This window comes from Nipponia nippon, unplaced genomic scaffold (assembly GCF_047370975.1).
Source record: "Nipponia nippon isolate SJK-2023a ecotype South Korea unplaced genomic scaffold, ASM4737097v1 scaffold_4, whole genome shotgun sequence".
Classification (NCBI taxonomy): domain Eukaryota; kingdom Metazoa; phylum Chordata; class Aves; order Pelecaniformes; family Threskiornithidae; genus Nipponia; species Nipponia nippon.
In genome coordinates, this window is record NW_028262358.1 from 120,669,313 (window position 1) to 120,682,702 (window position 13,390).

General features: G+C 44.8%; 1 protein-coding gene across 2 annotated transcripts in view; it reads right to left on the reverse strand.

Annotated features, from left to right (window-relative positions):
- RUNX2 (RUNX family transcription factor 2) overlaps nt 1-13,390 on the reverse strand; it is a 160,662-nt gene that overhangs the window by 53,565 nt on the left and 93,707 nt on the right. The window lies entirely within an intron of this gene.

A 13,390-nucleotide genomic window follows, 5' to 3' on the forward strand; every position in this document is an offset into this window, starting at 1 on the left:
CCTCACTCTGCTCAGGACCAGAAACAAAGTGAGCGAAATGCAGAAGACCCATCCTGAGACTCTTTTTAGTCCCAGTTTGGTACCCTGCTGCCACCTGCCATCGGCTCTCCTCCAACTGCCCCAACATAAGCGAGAGTTGTCCCAGAGTGATTTTAGCCCCACTGGAGCAGGAAGGTTCAGACACCTCTTAGGAAAAGCCTCCTGGGAGGTTTCCAGCTTGTTTTTTTGCAAATGCAAAATGTTTAGCTACACTTTGGGAAAGCATCCAAGTCTATGGCTGTTTGTCTGAAGGAGCCTTGAAGCTTTTTTGAGGTCAGATTGTCTCCCTAGCTCAGTCACCATTTGTGCAGTTGCTTAATGCTAGTGAATTTGCATCTGATTTATGTACAAAAGAAGCAAGATTACCACCCATCCAAAATGCAGGAGAAACTGCATTTCTCCTTCTTTTTCATTTGATTCCTGGAGCAGTTTTCTGTTTGCCACTGAGAGGAAAACTAGAAAACTCAACCCAAATCTCAGCAGCTAATGGTTTGCGTCTTGGGTCTTGCTCATTCCTGTCACTCACCAAGACCAATTCAAAGGCTCTCACTATTGATAATATCTGCTGAGGCAGTGTGTGGAGCTGACAATTTTTTACAAAAAAACACTTTCCTTTCAAAAATATGGCTCTCACTATTTTTCTGGACAGCCATCAATTTAAAGGATTGAAAAATAATTTGGACTTCAACACCCAGAACTATTTTCCAGTCATGAGGTATATGAAATCTACTGGTAGGTTGACTCCAGGGTCACAGTTTTTTGCACCTCCTCATGACCCAGATCCCAGGACAGATGCCTCTGGGCTTCCTTTGCAATCAGGGGGAAGAAATATGCTTCTAGAGTATAATTTATCTCATCCTAATGTGGGCAATTAAACCATTTCAAAGTGCCACTTTCCCTCTATCAACTATAAAGGAAGCAAATGTAGGGTAACTAGCCCAGATGTGGAAGTCTGTCCTGATTTAGGTGAGATAACCCCTGTCCTGCCTCTTTGGGCTCCAGCACTGGTCCATTTGCAGCAGTTCTTCCAAAACACCTCAGCCCCACCTTGGGTTGGGTTTTGGAGGGATGACTGCTATGTGTAAGCATTAATTAGTCAGTGATACAGGTCCTGGAAAGACTCACACCTGGCAAAACCAAGATGGAAATGCACTCCTGCCTCCTCCCAGGGGAACATCACTGTTGGTACACCTGCTCTCCTTCTACTTTATTTTCTCCCAGGCTTCATAAATCTCGCTTTCCTTTCCACACCACAGCCCAACGTCAGGAGGTGTGAATGCTCCCGTGTGCTCAGCTAGAAAGGAAAAACTAGATTTCCACAAGCTCAGCTTTGCTAAAGCAAATGAACTCTGTGTGTTAGGAGCTCAGTGAGCCAGGGTAGGGGTCCAGGCAGATGTCAGGAGCGCAAAGAACAGGCCAAAAGAAGCCCAAAGTGTGCAAACACACAGCACCCAGACAGGCAATCCTGATAAGGGAAAAGCCTTCTGCAAACAACTAGCAGAGTCAGGAGGAAAGATCTGTTCTCACTGTGTATTATTTTCCTATCTAGAAGTTTGGGCTACAGCAAAGACCTTCAGAAAGTAGCCAAGCCTAGTTTAACAGTTAGTTGTTTTTTGTGGACGGAAAGAGAGAGCTCAACCTTTTCTCTGAAAACACCCCACCCGGGGTTCCTGGAAGAGGCTGAAGTCTCTGGTTTCTACAGTGGCTGCCTCTTATCAAGGGCTCAGGCTGGCGTATGACTCCAGTTTTAGCTCAAGTCTGCAGAAGATCTGAGGAGTAACCCCAGGAGTAGGGCAGGGTGTGCATGGATGCACAACGCGGCCGTCGCTGGTCCAGGAGTATCACTTTCCCGAGGATATGGAATGTGGGAATTCAAATTGTTTTAAATGGAGCATCTTCCCATCTTTCTTCCACACTGTTGGGACTTTTCTTTTAAAATCTTAATTCTCTCCTTTTCTGGTTTCTAGGGGTTGAGTGAGAAGAGTCATCCTCTCCTATTTTTTAGATGTTTATGTTCAACATCCTGAGTTTATTCACAGAGCAACGAGCCTGCCTTTAAAAAGCAAGGCCAAATCTAGGTCAAATCTGATAAACATTTTATCCTTTGCTCTGCAGAATTGGAGGGCTCAGGCACACGATCGTGTCACTGCAGCTCAATGAGTGACACCATGTCAGCTTCGCCGCACCAATGGGCCGTGCACGCTGAGCCACAAGGGTGAGGCCACAAGCATTAGCTTGAAACCTCTTATTGGGCTTTCAGCAAATGTGTTTTCTCTCTCATTTGCCGACAGCCACCATTTGAGTTACATTATTTCAGTGTTTGGGAGCCCAAGGCCTTTTCATGAGCTCTTATTTTTCTATGCAAGAGAATTTCTTGCAGTATTTAGAAGAAGGGACTGGGAAACATGGCATGTCTATAGCTGAGCCTGTAAACCAGGGCTGGGCAGTGCTGGTCTGCCAGTTGTCCTGTTTGGGGGCCCACTGGTGCACAGCAGGGCTGTCCAGCCTGTATTTCCTTTGAAGGATGTTCAGATGCAGAGGGAAATGGTGCACAGTCCAGTTTACTCCCAGCAAGAGAGTTGGGATATGGCAAGAGTGCACTCAAGCCACAAATGGTTGGAGAGGAAAAGGGCATTACAGAGCGCTTCTATCGCCTACTGTAGATTCAATCTTTGCTCTATTTCAGATATGAAATCATCTCATCCTGTGAACGCTGAGGAGCTGCTCCAGTCCTCAGTCTATTTAACCACCAGGCAATGAGCTCATAAGGCTCCTGAAACTATTTTCAACACAAAACACATGCACATGCATATACAGGCACACCCAGGAGCTATGGCTATGTTACCCTTTGAAAATGATGCAAACTTCACGAAAATGTACATTGAAAAAGACATTATGCACTTGGATCCTGGGATGAAGTTATTCTATAGACATGATTAAATCCTTCCTATTACTGCAAGAAGCAGTAATGTTTAGTGGCAGTTGTAGGCAGTGGTTCAGTTTGAAGCAATGGGCTACTTCAAGAGAATGGGTGGAACAAACTTGTTAGGAGGTCTCTGAGTCTCCTGTTGCCTTAGTCTAGGCCCAAAATTTAGGGTCTGTGAAAATATCAAAAGAATAAAAATACTCCCACAAATTTTCAGAGAAGTCATGGCACAACAAGCAAACTAGCCTTGTCGAAGGGTACAGGAGCTTGGTCTTCTGTAGTACAGCAAGCCTCGGTTGTCTTCTTTGCTGCACAATAAAGGTTTCATCCAAACCTATGCTTGGAGAGAAACATTTCTGCTATCTGGGAAGACATCATCACGAAGTGTGTTTGAATTCAGAAGTTCTGACATCATTGCTGAGTTTCACTGAACTGGGACTGGCTGATTGAAAAGCTACAGGCAGATGGACAGACAGACATTGCGCTTGTGTCCACATACAACACAATCCCAGTAGTTCTGCCTCCTTCCAAAGGGGGCTGAAAATTAAAGTTAACTCCCCCAAAAGTCTAAGTTAAACCTTTAAACTGAAAGAAGGACGTACTTCCTTACAAAATCACTCTGTCTACCTGGGCTTCGTGTTCATAGAGTTCCCTTCTTATTCATGGAACAGCTCAAAGCAGGAGCAGCTATTCATAGAAGTTGCTTCTACACACGAGCCAAACAAGGCAGTCAGGATGCAACAGCCCAGACGAAGTCAGAGCAAATAAAATGCAAATCATGAAACTAGATTCATGTGGTTCAACCCTTTTCCTCTGCTATCTTCAGCATCTTTGTGACACCGCTGTGATGGCTGATAAGAAAACAGGGGGTCAAAGTATCAAGAAAACAGAGTTTGGTTCCCTTGCATCAAATATGAAAAGCAACATCTCCCAGCCTTCTCATGGCTTAGCCCAACCCAGAGAGCGGCTAAACTTCGCTCAGGTGGGACTGAGAGGTGCTGGCTACAGGCGGGAGGCATTTGCACAACAACGTATCACACCCATTAGCATGATTCAAAGCCTGGGACACCTCATTTTTCGTGGATGCTCTGCTTTTCTGCATTGAACAAAAGACTATATATCATTTCTTCCACTCCAGGAAATACATGCAAAAACTGGTCAATAATGGTCAATGCACCAGTTATCCCCGACTTATCTGCTGGGGGTGGAAAAGGTCTCTGTGAAAGATCTGCCACCTCTACAAGCAACCCACTGACCACGCAGTTTGCCATGTTCTTGCTATTATGGGGCTCAGTGCCCAGGCTTTGTAGTGAGAAACAAGTACAAAGTCACAGACTTAAAATTCAAGCTGCTGGAGTCTAAGGATGGAAACTTGTTGAAAGAGAAACAGTTAGGTTTGGGGAGGGAGGGCTTTTTGAGGCAGTTGATTAGACCAACTGATAAACTGTGAGCTCCCAAAAGCAACTGCTCAAGGCTATGAGGACAAAAAAAAAGATGAACTATGTATGACCTCTAAGTCCTGTAAGAAGACCAATGCAAGATGAATCTGAGAACTGAAATTCATCATTGAACTAGATAGTAACCATTAAGGATACCATAGAAATACTGCTTTTATGGCACTTAATCTTTTCCCTCATCTCTCCCACTGCAAAGTCCCTCTCTGCTCTACTTTTATGTCTCAGATAATTTATAAAAATACAGTAAACCTAGAGCAATTTTCCCCAGTTTCTTCTTTTTTTTATTTATTTAGAGTCTCAAAAATGACTTGGCCAAGAACTTGTCATTTTTTCCAGCTGTGTTGGTTGGTCTACCAAAGATATTGCTTTGTCTCACTGATATTCAGTGAATTGATCTCCAACACCAGCAGTATCAGACATCGGGGTTTACAGAGGGGCAGTGGGATACATTACAGCTGGAATGACCAAACCCCTGACCAAAGGAGAAGTAGTCTTCCCCCATCTTCTGAAGTCTTCAAAACAACCTGAAAACCTCCAGTCCAACCACACATAGTATTTTGGGCTCAGGGTGTATGGTCTAGCTGGCGTTCTGCACACAGGGGCATCCCAAAGCACTGCAGCAAGCAACGAAGAGTATAACATTAACAACTGTCAGCATCGCCACTACTTAATTACCCAGTTGACCTTCAAATCTGTGTATCTAGAGACCAAAAGTCTTCATTTTCCTAGGAAACAGAAATCCGCTCTGCAAAGAGAACAGGTTTTCCCATGCAAAACAAGAGGCAAATCCCATCTCTTCATCAGCACTCTCTCACCTTCTGTTTTCCTTGGGAGGGCCAATTTGCCCTGGCTCACACACACAGATCCACAAACACGCCCAGGTACAAGGTGCCGATCCCCTCACATGCACAGAAAGCAAAAACCCCCAAAGCCTAAAGGTGCATTTCATGGTGCTTCTCCCAGCAAGGAAGCTGGAGTTTTCTTATGTTCCATTTTTAAATATTTGAGTATCATGTAAGTACTACTATAGTGCATAAATACATATATGGGGAAAAAAAAAACCAAACAAAACTATAAACTATCGGCCCTAATCCTTACATCTCAGCAGATTAGCTCTTGACTTCAGGAGATCACCTCCGAGTACAGCTTGGGCCAAATTCTTTTCTCTTGGTCATCTGCATGGTGGAGGATATCCATTCTGGCACCTAGCTTCAGTTTCTGAATTAACAGTCTGTATAATGCTTCTTATATAGTCTGTGAAACCTTTTTAGGGTAATTTAGGGATTAAGATCCAGCTTTAGGAACGAGTTAGTGATTGTCCCCAGCCCGGAGCTCGCTGGGAGCTGTGAGGTGTCATCTGGCAGGTAAGAAGTCACGAGGTGGGCGGCAATGACGTTCAAGGCTCTGCTTCCCACTGTTATCTTTGCAGAAAACATTAAGATGGATTTTACTGGCTACAAAAGGAAAACCAGCAGGATTCAATCCTACCATTTATTACCTGAAGCAAGTCATTCCTTTGCGTATCTTGCTAATAATGTTTTTAAACCATTATTGTGAACCCAAAGAGGGCGAAATAGAGTGAGTAACTATAGCATCTGTGGCAGAAAAAAAAAAAATCCCAAAACTCCAACCCCCCTTTTCTTTTTAACTGGGATTTGTATTGACCTCTTAAGGAGAAATGTGTTTACTGGCAAGGTATTGACCTTTTCCAGAAAAATGGCACCACAGCTTTTCAATTCTTTGAAATTTGCCTTGTCACAAATATTAATAAATGGGTACATATTTTACTAAGAAATACTGATTTCTTAACAACAACTGTAAAGCAGCCAAAAACCCTTGGAAGAAAAACAATAATTGCATTTTAAGCTAAAAGAAGTAACTAAATAACAATCACTTTTCCCAAAGAAACCAGGAGCTGCAGGATTCATAGTAAGATCAGCTCCCCTGGCTCATATATCTTTTTACCCATTTATGATAATATTTCAAAAGCAACGCTTGACTTAACAAGGTGGTAAATACAAATTCATATTCACATTCATATTCAGTATTTTCACCAATGCCTATCTAAAGCATTACACAACTTTTATTAAGTACCCATCGCTTCTGGGCACTTGAGAAGAGAGTGAACTTAAGAAAACATTTTTAAAAATGAACTACTTCTCATTCTGGGAGGCAGCTGACAATTTGATTTCCCTCTTCCTCGTGTTTCATGTGGGGGTGTGTGCATGTTTTTGAGCTTCACGTTTTCCGTCTTTGAGGTTCAATTTCTTATTTGCAGTTGTTGTGGCAAAGCAGCACTAAAGAAATGACTTGACGTTTCATTTGCAAGGCCTGAGGTCTGTGGTCATTCTCATTTCTAGCAGGAGACCTTTGCAAATTCAGTATTATCCTTTTCTCTGTTGGGTGCACATTTTCATGGGTCTTGAGGGCACTTCAAGGGGCATGAGCCAGGATGCTATAATTTCCCTCATTTTGGTCTGCAACACCAGTGTGGGGCCGAAAGGATACGACAGGATGGGAGAAGCCCTGTGCGCCCCAGCAAAGGGCTCGGGCTACACACTTAAGAAAGCGATGGATCCCTTCATGCAGCCTGTATCAGCTCTCATGGGTCAGGAAGGGTTTATAATTAAAATACTTTAACACAGCAGTAACTGAAACGCCGAAGGGCCAATAGCGACCTTAAATCTGGCAGCGACTTCAGCAAGCCTACACTGCCCCAAAGAACAAACTGGATCTTATTTTAGTTTTGCTTTTTGGTAGAAAGAAAGAGCGGGTGCAGGATCCGAACGCTGACCTTAGATGTCCAAAATCTTCTGGGGAAGCTGGAACAGGGCGTGCCTTCAGGACCCTACTGCTTCCAGAAGAAAGCCAGGATTTGGGCTTCAAGATTCGCCTCAGAGAGGACTTTTGTTTATGGGATGCATTAATTTATCCATCTTCATCAGGGTTTCACCCCTCAGCCCCACCGGGATGGGTGTGATCCCCCACCAACCGGACTTGAACAGACTCGGGGAGGTGCCATCTCCTCTGAACCACGGTCTGTTCGAGCACCAGTGGTTTGTGTTTTCCTGTCTCTAGGCTGTCATACTGCAGATGACCTAAATTATCTCTCTCTATTTTTTCTTTTCTCCAGATGGTGAAGTCTGATACAGCCAGGTGTGTCTGAGCAGCCGATTGCCCCAGCATGGAGCACGTGCCCTCAGCCATGAGCAGAGGATCCTCTTTCCATCCTTCGACACTGGTGCTGCCGACACAGAGCGGGCGCAGGGTCTGTCCCTCTGTGCCACACACACCTGGATCAGTAAATCCAAGAGACGATATCCAGGTAACACTGCGGCTCATCAGCACGTTATCTGTTGCTATTTTCTGTCATGGAGGAGTTGGTGAGGTGCTCCAGGGCAGAAGCCCACAATAAACAAAATGCCAGGCTTAGCATGACTATCCCCAAAAAAGTATCTTCTATAAATAAATGCAGAGCACAGAAAAAAAATGTCCATGCACCCTGTTAAACGGAGCGACCAAAATTGGAAACTTATGAAAACAGCAACTGGGGGGATCCTCCTGGTCAGGCAGAGACAGGGAGGTTTGAAATGGCACATACGAAACCTTCCCTCGCTGGCAAGGAAAAGGGTTGCATAAGTTGTCCATAAACATCTTTATCTGCAGTCGTTGGCCGGCAACCCTAAACATTAGATGAGTTCTCCCCATCGTTTCACAAAGAGTTTTTTTTCTGGTTTCTAAGAACTGTTTTCGAGGACTGCCATTCAGCATATGAGAAAAATGTGTGAACATGACGCACAGTCAGTTCTTTTTTTCTCTTGGACATTGTCCCATTACAGAAATACGAAATATCACGTCACCATCTACCCTACTTTTCTCTAACACTTTCCATCCAATACCTATAAGCACATTACAAACATGAGTGATTTTACTGCGATTTCAAAGATCCCCGCCTGGAGGGAACTGCAGTTTCTGTGCCGAACATAAAAGTTGATTGAAAGGGTAGTGTGAGGAGAGTAAGAGGCATCTTTCTTAATGCCCAATACAATGCCTCATAAAACAACAGTCTTGTCTCTATCTAGTACTTTGAATTAATCTCTTCCATACAAATGAAATAGACTAAGGAAAGAAAACTGGGCGGAGGAGAAAGTACGAAAAAAGATGGAACAAAGATGCCATTTTAAGTCACTGGCCCCAACTCAGCATGTAACCATTTTCTATGGCAGGGAGCATGTCAAACAAATTCTTCACGGACTGGTACTTTCTACAGCTCCACAAAAGCCAAAGGCTGTGGATTTTTCAGCTTTTTAAAGTACAGGGGGAAATCCCCACCAGTGCTGCTCCAAACCCCTGAGCGGTGCAGGAATTGCCGCTCGACACGCGGCGACCGATCAGCGAAGGGACAGAAGCACAGATTGGATTTTCAGTCTCGACTTTGAGATCTAGCTGCCAAACGGAGTTGCAAAGACAGACCTCCGGAGATTTCTCCTACTTTTTTTGGCTTATTCTCCTGGTGTATTCATCTTAACAGAAATCAGCTGTTCTCCTTCTCACTTATACAGTATTTGCAGAAGAGACTTCAGCATCTGGCCTGGCTGTTATTAAAAGATGCGAACATCCTGCTCTGTTAGGAGAACACCACTACTGGCAATAAAAGGACAAAGTTCCTTTGCATACAGGTTTCCTGAGATCTGTCTGGATTATTTGTTTTTTGGTTTTGATTTTTTTTTTTTCCCCTTCTGCCATGGCCTTTCCTTTCTATTTTCTGACGTTTGCTAACCAGCCTCGCACACCCCGGTGCAGGGATAAAAATCGTGCCTTCCTGGGAGAAGCTACCTCACAGCATATGGGTGTAACAGCATCATTTTCAGCTACTATGGACGACTTCTTCCAACTGCAGAAATTAAAAAGTAAACAGGCTGGGGGGTGAGGGGCTGTCTTGGTGTTTAGGCTCTGACTTTATTTTTAATAATGCTCTAAAGTCCTGGCCTGGAGGAATACAAATGAAGGGGTGGAAAGGAGAGGTCACTAAGCACTGGACTCCTATAGATGTGCAACAAGGTTTTAAATCCTTACTGTACCCAGTGTGCCCAAACCCAGAAGCAGGGAAAAACCCAAACCCTAACCTAAACCCAGAGGCTGGGGGAAAAAACACTAATTGCACTTCAGAAGGTTGGGGGAGGACGTTAAGAGAAGCACAGGGATGAGATGATCTGCTGAAGCCCCAGCTCCATCTCCACGCTTGGAAGGTTTCAAGACACACTGAACACGGCCATGCTGAGTGGATCTGGTGGTGGTGGTCCTGTGTGGAGCCTCCCTTGGACCAGGAGACACATGGACACCCCTTCCAACCAGCATTTCGGTGACCCTTCATTGATAACACCCACATTTACGGGCTGAAAAATGCTGACGTCCAAAAATGTGGGGGTATTAATAGAGGGACTTCAGCTGATCTCTACTGGCGTAATCACCATCTGAATTTGGCCTCGCGGTGAACATTAATCACTGGCAAGCTGCTGCGGCGTATCAACTTTAACATGGGTTGTTTGCTTTTCTCTAAGTGTTGGGACATCCCGCGAGCTCCAGCTGCTCATCCCGAGCGAGCAGCCGGGAGGGAGCGGCCAAGGACTGCCTCCACGGATTGCAGCGATCTCTGTTTTTCTTCCTGCCCCACCGCAAATCCCGAGTAAATCTGTTGAGACAGCACAACTTGGCCTTAACTCCGCATTGTTTTTTGACCAGATCAGCAGTCTGGAAACTGGGTCAATTTTTCTAAACATGTGGTTTAGAAATGTGCTGTTTCAAAGGACACTATCCAATGGTGTGGGATCAAACATTGGATTTGTAGTAAAAAGAGCTAAACAACAACAACAACAACAACAGTTCAAAGCTCTCTATAAACACTGAGTCCATGGGACACCCTGACAAAGTAGGGAAATAGTAAATTCCATGTTCTATATTTAGGGAAACTGAGGCATAAAAAAAAGGAGTCCAAAGCTGCCTGGAGAATCACAGACGATGGTGAAATGCCCCAGCTATGGAACAAAAGCTAATTTGTCTCATCTTTACAAGTTCTTACAAATATAACTATAGGGATTTTATTTTCTTCTCTCACCTGAACTGCAGGAGGGAAACTCAAGTCCACTTGTCATTTAGGTAACACAGTCAACATTAGAAAAGGAGGTTGCATCTGCCCTAAGTAATATATGCAATTAATCTGCACGAAAGTAGCAGGGCAGGCCTGAGAACTTCAATTTTAAATTATGTGGGAGGTGCTAAGTTACTTTATTGGCACTGCATCAGATCACCAGATGCTCCTGGAAGTTTAGGCTTTGTTCTCATATCTCACAGCCTTATCTGTTACAGGGCCAACAGCTTTCTATTCCCAGAGGGGCAGATGCCGATGTCCCCCCCTTCAAGGCCATACAAGTATCACAGAGACCCCATGAGAACAGCTCCATACATCCCAGCCTGATATTGCACCAGTAGATCTACAGGGAAAAGATTATAATTACAGAAGGCCAAAGACAGCTCTTTTGAATGATAAATATTTAAATTTTGGTTTTAAGCTCGTGCTAAAACTTTTCTTCAAGATGTTGAGTAGAAACGCTCAACCTGCTCCCAGTATTTTATCCGCCACAGTCATCCCCATCACCTACCCAAAGATCATGGGTTTCTAGCTGATTTGCTTATAATTTTAACCCATCCAACAAATATTTCTTGCGAATAACGCTCTTGGGCTGTTCTCTGCAAGCGTTCAGCCAAGTGGTGAGTGCCTGAGCTGCAAAGCTGTTCACTCACACCTCACCATGCCCTCTCCTACCCAAATACACGCTTTAGCGTGACCCCCCAAGTGCTGCAGAGCACTGCTGTGACTTAGGCAGATCATTGGCCATCCGTGAGCGGGCGCCCAGGGGAGGGATTCCACCCCAAAACACCGATTCATTTCCTCCTGACCACGCAGAAGGTAACTAGACGGTACATGTGAATCCTTGGGTATATAACTGAGGTTATTTCCTCCTTTTCCCCAGTAAACAGCTTGATGAATTTTTTATTTGGTGCCAGCACAGGGCTTGGTGCTGAACCATAAAGTCAGACCCTGCTCCTTCTCTCCCCCACCTCTCCCCAAGAGCTTGTTTTAGGCAGAAAAAAGGCTGATTTAGGCCTGCGGCTGCCAACACGTGGCTGCTCCGAGCCCCTCCAGTATTGCTCACAGCCACAGGAAATTAAAAAGTTAAAACCGAGGCCAACAGGGAGAGGCGGCGCGAGATGCTGCCCGCCGTATGCACGCTGCGTGGGACCGGCAAAGGCCCAACTCCAGCGATCCAGAGCTGACGTTCAACCCTCACAACCCAAAAGCAAGAAGCTATTTACTGACACCAAAAGATGGGGAAGACAACGGTCACCATCCCTTGTAGGAAGCATCTTTAAATTTTACCTCCTACAAGTAGTTTGAGTTGGATCTCCCCCCACTGCTCCACATGTCTCCGTATCAGGCAGTCCTCCATGCTGACCAGCGGTGGTCATTTTGCCTCAAGAGTGGTTGCTTTCTGGCTAAGGCAAGAGAACGAGAGTCACCTTCTCAAGCTGCAAAAGGGTAAATGAATCAAAAAATCAAAAGCAACACCCCTAGCATGATGTACGATGGGAACTGCTATACTGGATCAGAGTGACAGTTTGGCTCTTCCAACCCTCGTGCTGACCATGTCTGCCATAGATATCCCAGAGAAATGTGTCAGAAACCAACAAAAGATAGAGGGATCACTGTAACTCCTCAATAACCTGCCTATGTAAGAATTTCATCCCGTCAAACCTCTTTATTCAGATTGGTTTTCGCTGAATATGTGTTATCCGTACAGTCATGCAAGCAGTTTTTAGCTTAGACAACAATCTCTAGCAGATAGCTCCTAGCCTGGCTCACGGGATAATTTGGAGGGGACTGTGGGAGGTCCCCAGCCCAACCTTCTGCTCAGGCAGCCTCAGCTCCAGGGTCAGACCAGGTTGCTCCATGCTTTACCCAGTTGGGTCCTGTAAATCTCCAAGAACAGAGGTGGCACAACCTCCCTAGGCCCCTGTTCCACCACTTGACCATACAAAATGGTGAAAAATTATTTATTTCCATTTATGAGCATCTGGATTAAATGACCATGAAAGCAAGAATATACTGAACGTCCCTCTGTGCTCTGACGAGCTGAGATGGGTTAATCTGTGTACCAGAGGGCAGCAGAAAGTCTTAGCACTAACATTTGTAGCTAAGTCCCCCCAAAACGATTTATATAGCAATTATACCACAAAGCATTGATTGGTTTGCTTGTTTCCTCACTCTTGGATGAAGCTTCCCTAAAATCAGGACTCAGATCATGGGCTGGAATGAAAGCACTCTTGAAAACCCCCAAACATTATCTCAATCTTCAACCACCATGCAAGAAACGTATAGGTCCATGGTAAAGCCAACAGAGCTCACAAAATCAGTATTAGTGACATTTAAACTTCAGAGTTAAAGGTTTCTTGAAACAATCAGAACCTCATGCCTCTCTGTGCCACTGTTTTGCTTTTGCAAACTCAAGAAATAGCTAAAAAGGATAAGAACTTACTATGAAACCAGGCACAAGCTTGCAAACAACTCCTGTCCTCTGCTCTCCTCCTGCAGACAGCCTCAGGTGAACTTAACCTCACCTTCATTAGCTACATCTCCTCCTACCCCTGACACTAGGCTGGAGGAAAAATAGCCTCCTCCCCCAGTCTCCTCCCTATCCATATATCTTTTGCTGCTTGGAAACTATTCTTGCCTCAGGCCATGCAAATCACAAGATTATCTGTAACTGCATTCCTCAGGTCTGACCAGGAAGAGGTGGGGATAGAGCAACCCCCATCCTGGAAAAGCACCATAAACCCCAATCCCTCCCCCCCAGTTTGGAAATCTCTCCCAGCTTTTCCTGTACTCCAAGCTCTACCCACAGCACCATAG